Source organism: Furipterus horrens, unplaced genomic scaffold, assembly GCF_987537825.1.
Source record: "Furipterus horrens unplaced genomic scaffold, mFurHor1.1.pri manual_scaffold_7, whole genome shotgun sequence".
NCBI classification, from domain to species: domain Eukaryota; kingdom Metazoa; phylum Chordata; class Mammalia; order Chiroptera; family Furipteridae; genus Furipterus; species Furipterus horrens.
Genome location: NW_028327177.1, coordinates 122,426,854 through 122,448,711, shown reverse-complemented (window position 1 = coordinate 122,448,711; position 21,858 = coordinate 122,426,854).

Genomic DNA, 21,858 nt, shown 5'->3' with positions numbered 1-21,858 from the left:
ATACATCAAATGGCCTAGATTTTACTTGTAAGAAAGTAAACAGGAAGTCATTCTCTGAGAGAGAAAAATGCAGAGTTAGTGTTGGAAATTTGAAAAAAAAGATAAGATTTTTATTAAAATGGAATATGAAATCAGCTGATGACTTCTTAGTATACTCAGTACATTTCTTATTTATTCCAGCAACATATTTAAAAAATAGGGTGATATTAATGCAGACGATCTTTTATTAGGGGACTGCACAATGAGTAGGGTATGAGATCAGGAATGTTATAGGAAATATCATTTAAAACATTAAGTTTGGAAGTATCATTAAAACATTACAGGAAGTATCATTTAAAATATTAATTTTGGAATCTAGATTGAGAGGAAAGAGAAGTCCAGGCAATCGATGAATGAGGAGAGTAAGGAAAAAGGAATGAGGGAAAAAGAAAAACAGTAAAGAATCTGAAAACGTCAGTCAATCAATTGAATCTTGGGTAAATCTAATGATTCCTCAGCGAGACACCAGTATGTACTGTTTCTAAGATAGGGTCCGTTGGCGATTGATACTTTCCCGGGTTGGACTAGAATTCTCTGAAAGCTCTTTGGACTAAGAGGTCGAAACCACATGCACTTCCTCAGAAAATCTCAGTGGTGCCTTCCATTCAGCCTCCTTCCTTTTCTGTAATTCATAGCTCCCAGAATGCCCGACGTTCAAATAAGTGCTTCTCATTTCTTCTCTGTGAGATCTTTGCAGTTTCTTCCTTACCATTTAACCCTGATCCAGTAATGAATGCCTTTAGGATAAAAATTTAAAACAGCTGTAAATTATATCTATTGCCATCTACATTACTTGTACTAAAGCTTTTGGAGCTTTAATGTCCTTATGAATAACACGAGACCTTATTAAGTGCAGACTCTGATTCAGCAGGTCTGGGTCGCACCCTGAGAATCTGCATTTCTAGCAAGCTACCACACAATGTTCTGATGTGCTTGAATCAGACTGTGAGTAGCAAGGATCTAGACCACACTTCTCTGTCTCGGCCTTTGCAAGCAGAAGTGCGTCAGGGAAGAATGAGCTCAAAGATACGACTGAACATGTAGGAGAGTTGAATGGAGAGAATACTAAGGTCATTGACATTGTCAGTATTGTGATATTAAATAGGAAAATCAACACAGATGGTAACTAATGCCATACAATAAAATGACAGATAATGAAGAGAGAAAAGCAAGACAAGTGAAGAGAGTAAAAGAATGTGATGAAAATAAACACATGACTGACACATAGGTAGAGAAGCTGCTATAAATGGATAACCTAGACTTCAAAAGAGACAACTGTTGAAAACTTGTCTAGGGAATAAAAGTTGTAGCGAAACATGTCATAAACAAATGATATTCATGTTCTGCTTGGTAACTTGAATCATAAATTCCTACACAAACAAAAAGTAATTATTGCACACGGATTGCCAAGGTTTCTGCTTTCACAATTTAAGAGTGTTTTTTCTCACCTACAGATAGGAGAACAAAACAGCTGTGTTTTCCTATATAACTTCTGAAGGCTGTATAAAACAATAATTTAGGAATCAGGGATGTAAAAACAGTCGCTCAGATACCCACTAAGACTCAGCGAGCTGAGAAGCAGAGGTTTATTGGGGAAATCAGCAAGTGGGGAGGGAGCCCTGACATGGGCAGTCAGGACTTCGACCTTCTAAGGGAGAAGGGGGTTGCTTTTCTAGGGGGAGAGCGAAGAGGGGGATTTTTGTGAGCTTTGTCAGCAGTTTGGCCTTCTGGCATCTGCGGGTGCAACAGGCTGATCAAAACAGGTCATGGTTTCAGCTTGTTACATCTCACAGACTAGCTGCAGGCTGGGCAAGGGGCCACAGGGTCTTGGGATCTGTGGATGTCAAGGGAATCCTGAGCTATTTTTTCCTGAGCTCTGTACTGTGTAGCTTTTTCAAATGAGAGTCCTTCCCATTGTCTGTTTATGATTCTAAGATTTCACTGGCCGGTCATGCTGAGACCCCACACTTCTAATCACCTTTATCGCTGCTGAGAGCTTGCTTATAATTTTTGAGTCTAACTGTGGTGAAAGTGAGTGGGCTTTAAGAAGGAATTGAGGTTTTTTTTCCCCCCCTTTCTAGAAGCTCAAACTTGGAAAAAGGAACATCGACATAAAAGGAGCAGTACTTAGACACTTTTTCACCTCCATTTACTTTGGGAGACATAATTTAAGATTTCCACTTGTACTTGCTTTTCATGTTGGATCCTGCAGTGAATGTACAATAACCATGCATATGGAAGTAGTCAGTGGGGTTTTAACTTTAATGGGAGGCAGGGGCGGGTTAAGGTAGAAGGAGTGGCTTAGAGAACCCTTCCTACACTCCTTCAGACACAATACAAACTGTGGAAAAGAGGTGCATGTGCAATGTCATACAGGCTAAGCTCATCACACTGAATGTGTTAACATTATGGGCAAAGATCATTTGAAAATTTGGTAAATATTAACAAGATCATCTTTGTGTAAGTCCAGCAGATAAATGCTTCCTTCATCTAAATTTTGATATTACTCTGTCTTAGTTTAGGACCCCTCAGAGTTAGATCTGTGACAAGGATCTGAGATCAGGTATTAGTTTCTTTGGCTGCAGAACCCAGCAAATACTGGTAGAGAAATGAAAAAGTGGGGCCAGGGAGAGAAAGGCAGCCTTTCGGGTTATTGTGCACTTAACACAGTGGGCAGTTGTGCTTAAGGCCTGTGAAGGACCCTGGGGAGACAGTGCAGAAGACATATGCCCAGCCTTCTAAGCCTGCACACACCCACACTGAGGGTAAGGAAGCTGGGCATTTATATTAGTTGAACGTTGCTTCCATTGGAGAGGGAGATCTAATTTTCTGGCACCTCTGGTCTGCTACATGGTGCAGGGTGGGCTGGGGTTGCCAGGGAGCCTCACGCACAGCAGTGCATGGGCCAGCAGCTGGATGTGAGGCTAGTGCTCAGTGGAGGAGTAATGGGAGAATATGGATGGGGCACCAACAATGTCTATTATTTATAATACTGAACTCCAGTTCGCATGCATCATCTCTTCCTACACATACATGCTATTCAATCAGAATTATTTTTGAATGCAAGAAGGAAAGTAAATGGAACAAATGGTTTCTCTATGAAGTCAGAAATTTAGAGATATGAAAGGGTGAAAAAGTCTTATAGAACATGATATTCATCATGATTGTCAATATACATTTATTGTCAATATAATTAGAAACCTACCTATTTGTCTTAAGAATTAGAACTATTAGGAGCATGTTGGTGTGTCTTCAGGAGTCATATTTTCTTATGATACACTTTAGTCTTTGAGAACAGAAGAAGACTTAGAAGTGTGTAATACTGTTTGGTAATTAACAAAGTTTAGAGGCAAACTGCAGTGAACAGAAGTGCCCTGGGGGACCCCAGGGTGGGCCTATGGAGCACAATAGCAGAGCTCAGTCAGTTGGCCTGGGCTGGTGATGGGGTAGGTCTTGAACTGATTGGAACCAGAGTGTCCCATGCTTCACCTATCTGTGAGTAGTGATGCGGTCACTTTAATAAGAATAACTTAATTTTGATTGGATCTTGTTCTGATCTGCTGACAAGGTTCTTCCATATTTTTTCCCTTTCCCTCCAGTGTTTTCTTGGGTTCCCAGATTGTGCATCATTGTGTCTAAACTGTGTTCTCCATGGGCCTGCTATTACTTTATTATCCTTGGCCAGTCACTGCAAAGCTTTGTTTAATTGACCCTGGGCTGTCTACTGTGCCTTCAGGTTCAGAACATCAGTAAAGCCATTTGAAGTATCTTGTAGGTATGACAGCACAGAGAGGTAGAGTTTGAGATAAAATGGTGAAAATATGTTTCAACTGAAGGTATTTAAACTCAGATATTTTAAACTCACCCAAATAAAATTTATACATGGGGCCACTAAGCAAGGTCCATAGCATATTAGTGACTATTACTCCAATGAAAATTAAAAATATAAATGAATAAAAACTTAAGTTTAATTGCCTTTCTTTGGTGGATGAAATAACAATTCTCTCCTTTGAAATCCACCAGTATTGAATGTACTTATATTTATATCTGACTGTCTTATTATGGATCTCTTCCCTCCTCATTCTGTTGTTCAGGGTCAAAGTCACGACCAGTTTAACTTTGCCTCAAAATAGTTAGGCCAGTGCCTTGAATATACTTGAAATGTCAGAAGATTTTATTCACTTTTAAAATGCATACATTGTCCATACAATTATTTGTGGGGTTATTCTATGAGCCAGCTCTGAAGTGCTGGGGAAAGGCAGTGTATAATGGAGATTACAATAGGTGAGGCCCCTGACTTTACACGGGTTTATTCTAGTGAAGTTGGCATAAGGTAAGAAATAAACAAATAAAAAAAAAACCCCATATATATATATATGTATATATATATATATACCAATTAGTAAAATTATTAGGATGTTGTAGGTTACATGAAAATATATCACATCTCCTCTAAGTTTACAAATAATAGTCCCAAATCATTAAGATAAGATATATAGTCAATTTAACATTTAAATTTTTCATTCACCTTATTTTCTATTGACACACTCTTAGACATCTTTGTTTCTTTGTCATGTGCATTTGTATTGTTTAAAATTATTGAAGTATATTTAGTGCTAAGCACAGTGACTGGCACATGATATGCTCTCCATAAATACTATTTATTAATGTCAAATACATTATGATCTGCTAATGGTCAGAAATCCTGCCACATTCTTTCCAATTATCCCAATTTAACTTTCATAACAATCCTATGATATAATCACTGTAATTATCCCCAATTTACAGATTAATGTGAAGTCCAGAAAAATTAAATAATATGTCCGATGCCATATCATCTAGCAAGTCATTTTATGTGCAGAAATAAAAATTTATTTCATTTAAGAGCCTACATTTTTAAACACTATACACAGTAAGTAGCTCATAGTAGCTCGGTCTACCAGAAGTCATAACTACACCTAGGAAAATTATAATTTCCACAACAAAAAACACAGAATTAACAAACATGAAAAAATAAGCACAATATATTAAATTTCTTATTATTTGTCTTACCTGCTTTTCATTGGCCCACTTTGGTTGTAGTCAGGCTGAGGCATTTATTTTTAAAGCCTAAACATATATTTTCTTCTGAAAATTGCAGTTGGGCTAAAAAAGAAACCAGAGGCTAAAACATAATTATCATAGTTCTTATTCAAAACATTAAATAACATTATTCTAGAAATTATGGATTGATGACTAAACTCTTAATATCTAAAAAAATAGAAATAATGTCATACCTAACTGCATAGAGTTAGGAAAAGGAAGAACTTCATGGAATTATCATATGATTAAAACATAGCCACACAAAAGGACAGAATGTGTTATGTTCACTGAGTTACACACCATCAGCAATGAATGTACAGTTGAGCACCATGAGCAGAAAAGGCTTTGAAAGTCTGAGTGTTTTCACCATCATTTTAAAAGATCTGTGGTTCCTGGTTAAAAGCTTGTCAATTTTGTATATCTTTTCAAAGAATCAGTTCCTGGATTTATTGATCCTTTTGTGGAAGGGCTGGGGAGAGCAATGGAGGAAAAATGGAGGACAACTGTAATAGAACAACAATAAAAAAAAGAAATTAAAAAAAATATATATCTTCTGTGGTTCTTTTGGTAGCAATAAAGAGTATCCTTTAATCTCTCTGAATTGTTCAATACTCTACAAGTTATCTAATAATAAACAAAAACTCACATTTTACTAGTTTTATAACTTGTAAAAGCTCTTTAATGTACATCCTTTCAGTTGGCTTTCACAATAGCTGTGGAAGGCTAGTTGTTCTTATTCCCATTTTATCAATGAAGATATTGAGGCTCAAAGCAGTAAGTGGCTTGTCCAAGTTCTTATAGCTAACCCACTCTCCTGCTGGTTGTGCAAGCCCAGTTCAATTCCAGCTATACTAAGCAAGTTCAAAATGAAGCTGATGTCCCACTCCTTACTGTCATTGTCCTTAAGGAGATATAGGAAGAAAAACCATCTACCCTTGATGACCCTTAATTTAAATATATCTGATCTCAGAACTTACTGAATTTTTATGATGACTTTAAATAAGTGAATATAGATTTTGTTCATTCACCAGGTTGAGATTTCAAACTTTTGTCTTTTTTTTTTTCTGTTGGGGCTGGCTGGTGAAAACCGCGTAGCTTTCATTGTCAGCAGAATCAGGGTGGTTAATGAAATCTTCGGTATAAATAATTTAGAAAAAGATCCTAGAACACCTGTGGTTTCTCTGTGTGTTCATTGAGGGCATTCATATCTGCTACTCAGTCATGAAGATATTTCTTTTATGGATATTTTAGAGGCTTTGATGATAAAGAAGACAAAACTTAAATTGAATCAATCAAAAAAGATGAATTTAAATTATATGTAAATTAAATTCAATTCTTTTCAATCTCTGCACTAGCTTTTTGTATGAATAGGGGTAATTTAGTTACTGTCAGCCATGCAGACTATACACCCTTAGGATGTCTATATTAACAAGTTAAAAAGAACAAATGAGTAGTCTTCTTTATTAAAAAGATAAAAAATACACAGCTACAAAGAAAACTATTTTCTCATAAGCCCTGAAGTGATTGGATATCTCTGTAAAATAAAGCAAAATGAAATTAAACCAACATTTATCAAAATTGCCTCTGTGAATTTGAAAATTAGTCATGATTTTCAGTCTTAGGAATATTCTAAAGTAATGTTTGTCAAATGTTAATGTGCATACAGATTACCATATTTATGAATGAAATATTATGATATCTGGGATTTGCTTCAAAATAAATGAGGCTGGAGTGAGGAATTGCATAGGGTTGTAGATTTAATGTGATTGGCTATGAATTGACAATCATTGAAGCTGGGCAATGAATACATAAAATTCATCATCATAATTTTTCTAGTTCTGTGAGAAAAGTTAAAAAATATGAAAAGTTTATGATTCTAATATTCCACATATACATTAAGTGCATATACATATATTTTGTATTTATATGTGTGTATGCATATGTCTATGTGTGGGCATGTACACATGTATATTTTTCTGTGTTTGTATATTTTTCTATTTTTGTATATGCACACACACGCAAATATTGCTTCAACTAGAGATCATGGTGAATAAATATTTTGGATCTGATTAAGTGCTATTGCTGCAGTGTTCTGGAAGATATTAGGCTACCAAGCAGAGACGAATAGAGATTTATTTTTCTGTTCTCTAGAGATTAATTGTCTGTGTGAGAATCAGTTCTTTCCTAAGGAAAAATAGAAAGCAATTTCTATGTTGTCTGTAACTATCAGTCTGAACAAAGCATTTCTTGAATTGATCCAAGACTATTAAAATTTTTTTATTTATCCCACTTGGTATAAGTAGTTATATATTTCATACAGAAATATTGTGATTAATTATGAGTCATTGCCTGAGAAAGAACTGAGTGTGTTATATAATACCTGGTGCCCATACCTCATTATCTTTATAAAATCCAAAATATCCTGAATACTAAAACATATCTAGTCCCAAGGGTTTCTGATAGGGATTATGTATTTATAGAACTATTTAATAAGATGTCACTTATTAATAAGATGCCACCAAGTCTCTCAAAAGGTAAAATGACTCCATTAAATTCAAGCATGACCTTTCTGGGCATTACCTGCCAAATAGGTTGTAAAATGGTGTCAAGGACAAAGGATCAAAGATTGACTCACATCTAGACTGCATAGAGTACAGTTTCAATTTTTCTTACATATTCCTAGTGCTTGGCTTGTATATATTTCCCCGACTAGAACACACATGAAAACTTGGAAGGGGGAGTAGTTGAGTGAGGAGCCAGGGACGAAGAAAGTAATCAAGAGATGTTGCTAGGAGAATGTTGAAAGAGGAGTATTTTGCTGAGCATAGTGTTTCTGATATAAAATTTTGACCAAATTTATTGCCAATATTAAAGCATAACATTTATTCAAAGTCAGTTCCAGGATATATGAAACAAAGAATACCTCTCTCAGGAAAAAAAAACAAAACAAACCAAGAAACTGCAGAAAGTACCACCTCATTACCATACATTTTGACTAAGTTATATCAATTTGATGGGGGACTCAAGAGTTGGAAAATGTTAGTTTTAAGTAACAGTTAATAAGCTTAGCAGTTAATGCATGTAAAAAGCTATTGTTTCAGAACTGGAGGTAAGGTCCACTCTCACTCCAGGAGTCCACAAGCAAGTGGTCCGTTGTGCTCCAGCAGAGTCGATAAGCAATGAAGATGGTGTTTGAGCCACTGTGTTCCAGGGAGAAACATCCCACAGCCCAGGAAACAGATCAAGAACATCACCAGTCAACAGATGAAAGGATGTTAGGGAAATTGCCAGACTGCATCTTTTATTTGATTAACCTCTTTCCTGAATTCCACATCCTTTCCCTACACCCTTTTCTCCTTATAACAAATACCGGATTGCAAGGGAATGTATGACGGTCTGCTAGGGTACATAACCCTCCGTCTTCTCAGATTACCATCCATCTGAATAAAGCGCCCATAGAGATTCAGTCCATGTCTCTGCTTATTGGTTCTGATAGTGACAGGCAGCACAAACGCCGGCTTTTCTGGTTTCAAATTAATTTGCTTTGCTCGTAGCATAAGCTTTGAAAATGTGCAATTGAAATATCCATCAAAAGATGATTTACTAAATTATGATATATTTATACCACACAATTTTCTGTAGTGAATAAAAAAAATGAGGTCAATTTTTATGTACTAATATGTGTCAAAGGATAATTGCATTGTGCAGCGTTAAATAGGCAAGGAAGATTTTATTCAAGATTACTGCAATATTGGTCAAGATTATTGCAATAAGGGGAAGGAATGGAACTCAACTCTATTAAAACAAAAGTTGATAGTTGTGAACCACTGATGAGAATTAATGGAAATATACTGGCCATGGGTGGTGGTAGAGAGGCTCATCAATTACCTTAAGTCATTTGTGTGTGCTAACTGGCAACTATTGAGGTCTCCTACCATCTCACAGAGACTTGGAGATAAGGGTGCTGTCGTTCTTGATGACTGCATTTCAGAGGAATAGCTCCCAGGCCCTTGAGAAACCCTTGCTGGTTTGTAAAACCGGCCAGAGGCTGAGAGAAGATTTATTTATATTTCAAAGGGGACACAGTCTAAGAAAGGTGAGGTCAGGGGCCTCTAGTTGGGAAGAAACTTATCTCTGGTTTAGTCAAGCTTAAGGAAAGATTAGCCTTCTTGGTTACAGAGAACAACCTCCAAAGTGTATTTTAGATAATTCAGATGAGCCTTGAACTAAAGACAAATAGAAATTTTGGACAAAAAAGTCTATATTTAAAAATTATTTTTGAAAGTAATATAGGCCTCTCAAGTTAGTAAAAGCTCGCAACTTGAGTTTTTACTAACTGTTGAGAGCCAGCAACTAATATGCAAATATAATTCTCTGATCATTTGAAGAGTTAGAACTGAAATAGAAAATGGAATAAAAACTGGGAAGAAATACTAACAATTATTAAAATTTGAGATAAAGAGAAATTTTTAACATAAAAGTAATCAAAGAAATTACAGTAAAAATTATGTAAGGTTTGACTATATAGATATAAAAATTTTCTGTACTGTAGAAATATAAAAAAGAGGCAATATGGCAATACTGGAGAAATATTTAAATAAGCATGAAAGTTGGATAAAAATATTGATGTCATCTGAAAAGATCTTGGCAATAAATATGAACAAAATATTCCAATCAAATATGGGACAAATAATGCAAACAGGCAATTCACAAAAGAAGAGCCACAAATAAAAGAGAAACAAGAAAATTCAATGCTTCCCTTAAAATCAACTAATTGCAAATTAAAGCTGGTATCACTTATTAAATTGCTGTCATATACTCAATATTGAAGAAATATTGGTAATGTTATTACATTTATACAGTAACTCAATATTGTAAATGGGTATACTATTTTGCAAAATAGTTGGGTAAGATTGCTTTAGTCCTTGACCTAGTATTTCTTCTAAGACTGTATCCTTGGGAAATAACATCAATGATGAATGTACATTTGAAATTATCTAAGTGCTTAATAGTCAATAACTTAAAAATAAATATGGAACATTTGTATCATTTGTCCATTAACCGCTCAAAATATGAACTTATGTTGAAACTGATATAAAATTACCCATGCAGTATAAATCTATGTATGGATAATAGGACATAAACCAAAATGTGTTTCTTTAAATTTTCTTCCTTATACAATTACTTATTTTTTTATTTTCTACAATAGGCAGGCTAATTTAAAAAAATGTATTCTACAATTATCATTCCCACACCCTTTTCTTTTTTCTCTGAAAACTAAACTATTTATAAAATAAATAAGAATATAATTGAATGAATATGTATTATGTAAAATATGTGTATGTACATATGTATGATACACACAGAGACAGACAGACATAGACATTCATAGGCATACTTGTTTATATCTATATTGATGGGATTAAATTGCTCCTTGAATTGTCATGATTTTATGGTGTAAATAAAACTAGGGATTAACATTAAAATAACTGATTACTTTAGTTTCCCTTTGAATTTGAAATCAAGCCTCAGTAAATATTTGTTAATTGGTTAGTGAAAATTTGGGCTGGTTGTTTCATATTCCAAAGATTTATTCTCATATGACAACACTCCGATTCATCTAGAAAAGGCAAACTAATCATCCCTTTTAAATGTCTTTCTTATGCTTGTTTTCTTCACAATCTAAAAGAATTATGGGATGTCTCATTTCATAGTGCTAAAGCAGCATGAGCATGATTCTCTTCCTGTCACTGTCATGTACTTTAATACGTTAAGTTGTGTCTCTCAGAAGCCAATGATAATCACTCATGGTTTGTGGTGGAAAGTTGTTAAGCTTTCCATGACAAAAGCGAATATAAAAAAACAGGAAAGAACAGACAGGCCTCTGATTAACACAAAGCATTTTCAAATAATGTGCCTAATAGTTATAGGGTAAACTACAGCATCTTCAGTGCTAATAGGGCAAGACCATGTCTGTTTTGTTAATGAGTTTACCTTAGTGCCTAGTACAGTGTTTGACAAACAACAGCCAATTAGGAAATAAAGGTTGTTTTTTTTTTTAAAAGATTTTATTTATTAATTTTTAGAAAGAAGGGAAGGGAGGGAGAAAGAGAGGGGGAGAAACATCAACCTGTGGTTGCCTCTTGCATGCCCCCAGCTGGGGACCCAGTTGCAACCCCGGCATGTGCCCTGACTGGGAATCAAACCAGTGAGCCTTTGCTTCTCAGGCCAGCACGCACTCCACTGAGCCATGATTAAATAGTGTTTTTCAATGGATGAAATATTAAGCCTGTGTAACGTGGGATAAAACAGAACCTGTCATGTAAGTTTATCTGAAACTTCTTGTGGTCTACATTCTACCTACCTCCATCTTTTTTAGGCCCTGGAGGTAAAGTTTCCCTCAGATGCTCCTTAATATCTGTAGTTACACCAGGATCACTGCTAGTTGACTTAACTGCTACCTATGCAGTAGTTCAAAGAAGGGTCTCCTCTTTTGTTAATGTTTCCAGGAGTTACAGTCGCACCCACAGTGAGCCTGAAATGAAAACCAGTCTATTTTGTGTAGGCACATTTGCACTTGAGGAGGGTTTTGTGGTGTCCTAAGAAATTTCTTTTTTGCAGTCATGGAGATATACAAATAAGCCATTTAATTGATCCAGCATTGGTGATACACAGAGTGAAAACCCTGCCTGCTCTGATGGCTACATATTTTAAATGTCACTCTTTCAAATTGTGAACTTTTATTATTTAGATGTTTCCATATTTCGTTGAGGATTTACTATAGATCAGGCAGCATCCTAGACACTGTTTCACACTATTACCCCATTTCATTACAGCTAGGTCCTGATTTAACTATTTTTGTCTATAAAATATGGAAGACCTAGAGCAATCTCAGACTTTTCTTAAAGCCAGAGCTAGAATATGGCCAAGTCAAGACCAGGACCCTCTGGCTTCATACCACACTACACTGCATTCCAGGGTTTTGGCCACAATGTGGTCTTGACCGTCTGCTATCAGCATGGGAAGGGATGGCTCAGAAATTTCACCATAAATGGTGGCTCCTCTGGAACATTTTCTTACTATTTAAAACTATTAACTCTGCAATCACAGAAGTAGGAGAAGAAATCAGTGATTTAAGTCCGATTATAGTTATTTAGTATTTAAGATATATAGCCATTACATAGGGAGTTCTGTTAAATACTCTCCAGAAATATATGTCCAAAGATGTCTGTAACATACATTTGATTTTAAATTAGATGGGTTATATAACTAGCACAGCCAGGAACATGGTGTAACCATGAGGTTTTTAAACAAATCTATTAGAATAATATTTCAGGAAAATTATATTACGGTACAGTATTCCCTCACTTATCGCAGGTATTACATTCTAGACCCCTCACCCACCACAATAGGTAAAAATCTGTGAAGTAGGAACCTTACATTTATTTTAGTATTTATATATATTTTAAGGCTTTCTAAACCCTTCCCACACACTTATAAACTGTTCCCAGTCCCTTATTAACCTTTCCCACTCTCTTATTAACCTTTTCCACACCTTTATAAACACTCCTTATGTTCTTAAACATATTCTACACTCTTAAACCTATGTAACTTTAATAACATATGTATACAGTACTGCAAAATCCCGCAATACAGCAAAAAATCCATGATAAATAATTAAATATAATATTTTTAAAAATCCCCCGTTACAGTGAGGCCGCAAAAAGTGAACCGCGATATAGAGAAGGACTACTATATTAAAGTGCTTGTAAGAGGCTAGAATAATAATGTCTAATAAGTATAAAATATATTTTCTAGACTTTAGAGCAATCTAATTTGATTTTCTTGAATATGCTGAGATGGTAAACATGCCCAGGATTGTGAGTGAGGAAACTGAGACTCAGAAATGTGAGTTTAGTTCCCAAAAGTCACAGACTTCGCTGCTCCCAACCTTGCATTATGGTTATTTTATCTAGGGCTCCCTTCATTAAATGATTCCAAAGACATGGCCACTCTTTAAAAGTTTTTCAAGTTAAATTTTAAAAATTGTATTCAGAACTAAAGTTTCTTAATTGCTTTTTAAATTGTACCTCACTTTGAACCAAACTAGCCATGTACTTGACTTGGTTATCTACATTGATGGAGACAATTTCTGTAACATTTGTTTTTGCCTTCTCTTATAGATGTAAGGCCCGTATCTTTCCTTTCCCCTTCTAGATTGTAAATTTTATGAAGACAGGGGTTCTATGACTCACTTGTTTCTCCTAAAACACCTTACACAGTGTCTCCTATGGATAGAGCAGGAATAAAATAAATGTTTGCTGGATGACAATGTAATTGGAAGACATTACAGATTGCACTTGTTTGCTAAGACTGGTATTATAAAGTGCCACAAATTGGTTGGTTAAACAACAGAGATTTATTGTCTCACATTTCTGGAGGCTAGAAGTCTGAGACAGAGGTATCAGTAGGTGCTTCCTTCTGATGGTTGTGAGAATTTGTTCTGTGGCTCTTGCCTGGCTTCTGGTGGTTTGCTGGCAATTGTTGGTATGCCTTGCCTTCGGCATCACCCAGATCTCTGCCTTTATCTGCAGACTGTGTAATCCTATGTGTATGCCTGTGTTCAAATTCCCCCTTTTTGTAAGGACAGCAGTCATATTAGATTGGAGGCTGCATTAATCATGTTTTAAAAGTTTTCTGTACTTTTTGATGGTTTGACATTTTGGGATGCTGCTAATTCTGGAAAAACTGCCCCTACTAGACCTAACTAATCCCTAGAAATAGTAAAGGATGTGCTGGCTGACTTGCAAACCTGCCAATCCAGAGATCAGATTCTGAACCACCTCCTCTGTCTGGCTTTTATTGTACATTCTGGAAGGAACTATTCCTCAGCCCTCATTCCAGGGACAGACATCAGCTCACTAGGAACAGTCTCTACTGTATGGAGGCCACTAACATATTCAAGTTAGGCAATCCCAAACATGGTCGGTGGGTTCCACCTACCTTAGCCATTCCTTCCCATGAAAACCATAGTAAAAGCTTTTTTTCCACTTTTATCCATGCTTTTCCCTCACTTCGGTTTCCTGTCCAACCCAGGTTCTTCTCCATGTGGTCTTCATGGCGTGCAGTTCCTCCAGGGAGGGAACTGTGAGTAGAAACTTCTTCCTTTGTGGCAGCAGCAGCCTGATCTGTTGGCCGCTCCATATCTTATTCAAACTAACCCCAGCTACATTAACACAGAGACCTGCTCTGTTCCAGCATGACTCTGCCTTAACCAATTACCTCTGCAGTGACTCTGTTTCAAATAAGGTCACATTCTGCGCTACTGTAGTTGGGGCTTCAGTATGTGAACTTTCGGGGGCCACAATTCAATCCATAACAGAGATCAACGATACTTTTTTATTTGTAGACTTTTTGAGTTAAAAGAAATCTGAAAACTATAACATGTAATGTTTTATAGTATACCATGTCATAGCAAATATGTAGAGTATGTATTGGATAGAATGATAGGATTAGGAGGAGGGAGTACAGAGTAACGTAAGCATGGCAGAGAGCTGGAGAGATGATTTAAAGTGAGCTTTTCTGTGGTGGTTGAATAATTTCTAATATTATCTGTGCAATATTTGGTGAATTTTCTCCACTTCTCTAACTTCACAATCTATCTTCTAATTTGTGGAGAGTGGGGTGTACTCTCTTAGAGAATACACCACTCTCTCAGTGGTCTTTCTTGCTCTTGCAAATGCATTGTTCTTGAATGACTTTCTTTTACATTTAAGATGTCCCCAAAGGTTAAGATCATGCTAGCTGTTCCAACAAACACACAGCAAAGTCTAAGTGGTTTAACACAATCGAAGTGTAGTTTATATTTGTGAAAATTCAAGACAGATGCTTCTACTTGGCAGGTAATTCTCTTCCCAGTGGTGATTTTGTGGCTCACCCATCTTCAATATATAACTTCCAAACTGGCCACAGAAGGTGAAAGAGAATGAATAACCATGCATGGGAGGCTTTTCTGGGTCAGACTTAGAGTTGCCATAGATTACTTCCAGTCATTCCACATTAACTAGACTTTAGTCATCTGGCCACATCTAACTACAAGGGAGACTGGGAAGTATCTTCCATCTGTTGCCATAGATGAGGAAGAAATGGTTGGATGAGCTGCAAGTGTTCTTTAGTGCATGGTATTTAATTTTTTCCATGATATAGTCCAATTTACTTTCCCAACTCATACTTCACATGTCATTTCCTTTATGAACTACAATTTAGCCAGAATGAGATTTTGGTTATTTTTCACATATTTCTCTTGTGTTTTCACATCTGGGACAATACTAAAGGTTTCTTTCTACCTAAAATCCCTACCCCCTTACTCCTAGCTCTCCATGAAGAATTGTACTTGCCATATCACTGCCATCAAAAATGTCTCCTGTGTCTTCCATGACTTAAAATGAAAAGACCTTTCCCTCTTTGGGATTCCCACAATTTATCCACAAATGTAGTGTTGTGGACAAGATAGCCACGAAAGTCTGGAACATAAGTTAGAAACTGAATGAATGTTAATATTTATTAAACTATGAAATATTTATTAAATTTTTATCAAATTATGAAATTCGATACATATAAAAAAATGTTCCTGTAAGATAACAAGAAATACTCTAGCAACAAGGATGATGGCAATTATTTGAAACTCAGATTCTACTTAAATATCTAAACTGTTTTAGAGGGAATTATCTAAACTTTAAAGGTTAAAGAGGGTTAGTTATAGGGGGTAAAGGAGGAAGAGAGAGTCGGTTAGGAGGAGTATATTTTGCCTGGAACACAGAATATGGCAAAGGAATAGAAGCAGAACTCGTATTAAGAGAAGTTGCTCTGCCCCACAGAGCTGTCCAGTCTTTGCTGTGGCAGACGTATCTCGTATGTTATCAATGGGTTCCTAACCACTTAAAAATCTGTCTCGACAAACTAACTTCTCTTGCTCTGATTCCATAATAACCATACAACCTGTGCTTCATAAATTGGCTTCCCATGTAGTTAAATCTGCCTAAGAATAGGAGAATTCACAGGCCACAAAGATATAAGTATTTGGCATTTGGGACTTCAATCAGTTTTTTATGATTTCATTTACTGTTAATCTCCCAGGGACTTCTTATCTTTAATATGCTAGTGTTTCTTACTGAGTATAAAAATCCTGTCTATGAAAAATTTGTCCTCTGAAAGCTTTGGAGTTATAATAACCTAATGAATAATATGTGTCCAACATTAATGGCCTGAGGCTTTCTTATGGCCTTTACCATATTTTACCTTGTGTTATATTTTGATTAGTATGTTAAAATAGATTTGCTAAACTAACTTCAAATACTGGACCTAAAAAGTCACCCTGGTATCTACAGTGTTTACCCAGTGCCGTGAATTATTATTTGTCCAATTAGGAACCAAAATGAATGTGAGAAATTCACAGTATTCTATTTCCAGAGGGAAATTGCATCTGGTTATGGGAAAACCTCATCACCCTTTACTTTAGATCAACAAACTACAGCTCATGCGGCAAATATGATCTGTGGCTGTTTTTTATACTGCTAATGAGCAATGGGTCATTTTTAACATTTTAAAAGGTTTATAAGTAACAAACACATAAAAATAAAAAAGAATATATAACAGAGATTGTACGTGGCCCACAATATCTAAAATATTTACCACCTAGCCTTTTATGGAAAATATTTGTCAATCCCTATCTTAGATTACCAAGGCAAACTATGACATTATTATACTTTGTCAATTATATTGTCATGTGACTAAGTCCTTGTAATTATATCTGTTCCTTGAGAAATCTTCTTTTGATATGAAGGAATTTTCTGAAAAGAATGTGATTTATAAACTTTCGTAGATTAACTTGTATTTTATTCAGCAGGGGCTAAGAAAAAGAGATTTTAGTTAGCATTTTATTCACTACTTCCAAATAAATGCCCTTAAACCATTGTGTTTAAGCAATCTTTCATTGATTTTAAATTCATAGACTTTGTTCACCTTTGTTTATTAGTAATTAGTAATTAATTTGGGTGTGCATCTTAGCCCAGTATTTTGAAATTAAGTATTACTCAGTAATTTCTTCTTATAGAGGCTGTCAATAAGAGAATAAGGGAACGATTTTAGTCTGAATAGTTTCATTCTAACTGTGGCTATACAATTAGCTTTGCCCTAATAACTTTTCTAATTACAAAAAGAACACATGTATTATTTTACTTAACCCTAATGTAAGTTTTTATTTGCCTTTACATTTTCTCACCTAAATCATTATTATATTGACATTATAAATGGCCCTTTGTACTTATTTAAAATAGTCAGTTGAAAGGAATAAAAATATTAAGACTGATTTGTTTAATGATTAGGGAATAAAGTCTGACATTTGGAGACATATTAGTTCCAAGAAAAGGGAATTTCTTAAGCAAAGCATCACTAATGTGCTCCCAAAAGGTCAACAATTTATTACCTTATAAAAGGTAGATCGGAACCAATTTCTTTTTTCCTCCAAAATTCTTGATTTAAACATCATTACAGGGGGACATATATATATATTCAAACGTGGCAAGATGCCAGGAGGAGAGGAAAGCACAGATGTTTTGTTGTTTTTGTCCTTGGGTGGAGCAGGAATGGAGAGGTAGTTAGAACAGGGACTGCGCTGTGGTAAGCAGGCAGGACAATGCAGTATGCTGTATGCTGTGATCCACCCCCTTCTGCCCACTGGTCTTCCTCTTCTGCCTTCTGCAATCCACTGGGAATCCCTGAGCAAGAGGCTGTGAGTTCTTCCTTATATTTGCAATAGAATATAGAGCTTTGTGGAAAAGAAAGCTAGATATAATGATGCTGCAAAAACACGACTTCTCTATTGTCATAACCTCACAGAAAACTACCATTTGGGCATCTATAATTTTCTCATGTCAAAGGAGTATTTGCAGGGCCAAAAAAATTGGAGAAGATTTCTGAATGGAGCATCTTGCTTAAGCATCTGCTGCCAGAGCCAGGGATCACTTGATTAAATTTAAAATATAACCAAACTAGATTTAGGAAGGAAAAAGGAAATGAAGGAATTGACTGGAAGCATATAGGGTGATCTTAACAGATGCTAGTACAAGGAATTCAGTAAAGTCCCCATAAAAAATATACACAAAAAATATAAGACTTCGGAATCACTGGAATCTTTCCCACCCATTCTCCTCTCTACCCCGCTATCCTCCATAGTCCTCTGTTTTTCTACCCCCAAGGCAGTGTTCTATTTTTTTACTCTGTAAACTTGATTTTATTTTTTGGTGACATATACAGATAGAATACACACAGTTGCTCCTCCTACTCTGTATCCTCTTCTAGTTCAACCGCTCAATTAAAACTCTGAGCCTAATCTCTGAATCTAAATTCCAAATGCTAAGATGAGAGAATCAGATTGTCCTTGTTTGGGCCAGCTGCCCACTTTTGACATGAATGTACTGCAATTCTTCGGTAATGTTAGGTGATCCATTGCCTATGCAAGAGGGTCCAGGGAACCAGATTATGTGAAATGGTGGGAATGCAGGGTGAGAAAGTGACTACTGACACTTACATGCTCAGGACATTTATGTTATTTTTCCAGTCATTGCAAACATTGAGAAATATTCATTCATTCATCAGATGCTTTATTGAGCATCTGGTATGAACCAGAGATACATTGATGAAATGATACAGTCCTTTCTTCTAAGGAACTTATACAAGTAACCTACTGAAATTGACAAACAACCCTGTAATCTCTTCTACTGAACTCAGTTCTTCACCTCGGTACTCATACAAGGAATTTTGGGGGTCTTAAACGATTTCTTTGAAAAGCAAGTTAGGGATAAGCTGTCTATTAAAAGGTGAATAGAACTTACCATGATGGAGAAAGTTTGGGGAAAATCAAATAGGGAATGGTAAAGTTCAGGATTTCTCCATTTGATTAAGATCAATTTTCAACAAGAACAATTTGTCCAAAAGCCAATTGATCGAAAGATCAATTTGCCAAACTTACCTATTATCAGAATTTGTTTTAAAGAATGTCACCCTTCCGATACAAATACATTCAGTACATACAATACATATTTAATATGAATACATTATGGTTATGGATACATAGTGAGTTTTCTAATTTTATTGAATAAATCATGTGATAAAGTTGGTGTTGAGTAAATTCATAATTCAGCCCATAGACTTTGAGTACTTCACTTGCTTTCAAGTGCATAGATTCAGAGGTGTGAAGGTACAGTTCTTGTTTCTTACGGCCAGGGTATAAAATGTAAATTGGGCAGAGAAAGGTGAGGTGGGATGGGGGGAGGAAAAAGAAATGAATTACCTCTCAGTAGGCTTTTGTGTATTAACAAGAGTTAATTTATAAAAATGTGCATAACAAAATACAATGCAGACACATTACTTATATCAGTTTTGTATTTATCCATGTCCCTTTAATTCCAATGAATTGTAGGCTTCTGCAGATCAACGATTTTTTTTTCCTTACCTAAATCATCTCTTGATATGACATTTTAGACACACATTTTTTTCTTTTACAGCTTTATAGATTTTGTGGGTGAACAGTAAATATATTTTAACTGTCTAAAGTCATTAATGTTAAGTTCAATTAGATTTTTCTAATTCCAAGATCACCTACAGATGCCTCTATTACTTCAGGGATAAAAGTAGACGATTACCATACATATTTTATTATGTTTTTCATGCTTTCTGAAATAGAAAAAAATTATCCTGTTACAACATTAGTTATTTAAGCTATTAATCAATGTAAAAGCACGCTACATATTTTACATTTGGAGATACATGTTACTGATTATTAATGCAGGTGGCTAAATGATTATTAAGCACAGCAGAGCAATTGCCACTCAATGACTTCTTTTATTGCCTTCCACAGAATTTTTTCCTAGTGGTTTGCTGATACAAATAGTGTGAAATTAGCTCTTTAGTTTTCTATAGGTTTCTTTCATCCAAAATACCTTAGTATATAGGAAATTATGATCTGTAATATACTACTCTTAATTGAATATAGCTAACTTAATTATGGATAAAGGAGTTTTGAAGCTATCTAGAAATTCAGATAAAAAATTACCTGTGCCCCATTACTTTGATAAACCACTGATTTTTCAAAATAAATATGCTTATACCCTCTCAATGGTAAGTTTGAATAAATAGTTGTCTTATAATTTCCACATTTATCCAAAGTTGACTTTTATGTGTGTGTTTCTACTATTGTTTAGTTAAATTTAAAAAAAGGAAGAAATAATTGTCTTATTAAAACTTAAATCACAAATGAAAGCCAAGTAAATGAATGTACTTAGGAGATTGGTGGTAGGGTTAGCAGTAACTTGATATTTTTTCTGGAGTTCTCAAAAATAAATATAAAGGAATAAAATGATTTCAGGAACACTTATGATGAATAGTCTTAGAAACATGCAAAAAAGATTTGACAATGCACAGAAAAAAGAAATGTTTTGCTTATAGCTCATGTTTATATTTTTCTTCCCAAAACAAACTTTATTATAAAAATATACTAATATAAATAACAGATATAGGATAGGGAGTTTAAAAATATTACTAATGAAATATACACAATGTCTTTACTACATATGAATGTCTTTGAAGTATTGCTATACTCTATAGTTTAATCAAATTCTATTGTGTTCACCAGTCTCTTTAATTAGCTTCCATTTGGAAGTTTAATTTAACAGTTTATTTAATTTTGTATTTATAAGACCAAACATGAATGAGAGCATTTGTGACATGTCTGTAAGTAGCTATGCTTATCAAGGGAATGTGTCCTATTTACTCTTTTTAAAAACTCTTCCATTGTAACACACACACACATATACATACACATACATATACATATATGAGGTCTGTCCAGAAGCTCACCAGCTATGTAATATGAAAAATAGAGACATTTATTGAAGAAGATACAAGATACAAGAAACATTGTACATAGGACAATGATGCCTCAGTTCCCTTCAAAGTAGGCACCTGGGGACCTCACACAGTTTTCCCAGTTGCTATCAGCGCCCTGTTGTATTTTCCTGAACCTCATCGATGATCTGAAATCTCTTCCTTTTCAAAGGTGATTTTAGTTTTGGGAAAAGCCAGAAGTTGCAGGATGCCAAATCTGGGCTGTAGAGGGGCCAAGTCACCTGGGTGATTTGATGTTTCACCAGAAAACTCTGCATGAGATGCAATGCATGAGCAGACACATTGTCATGATGAAGCTGCCAATCACCAGTTGCCCATAGCTTCAGCCTTTGGAATTATTCAAATAGTTTCTGTGGAGGAATGTTCAAGCCTAATGCAAAATTTGATCCCAATTTGTTGCTCTACTCACAATGGCCACACACTACACATGCTCACTCAATGGTGTCTACCGCCCCCACTGACTAGTACAGTGAACTCCTCATTGTTCATGCATGTGCATTCCTGTCCACTCTCCTTGGCTGCCAGGTTACATCGATGTTGTGCAAACCATTCTCATTATATTAAGAATGACTGGACTTTTTCTGGACAGACCTCATATGCACACACACACACACACACACACACACTATAATGTTTTTGTGCCTTGAGTAAATATATAAACATACATATATGTTATAATATTTTTGTGCCTTGAGTAAATATTATGAGATGACTGAATGAATGTGAGAAGCAGGATGCTTTTATGGCCTGCTGTTCTCTACAATAACACCATTG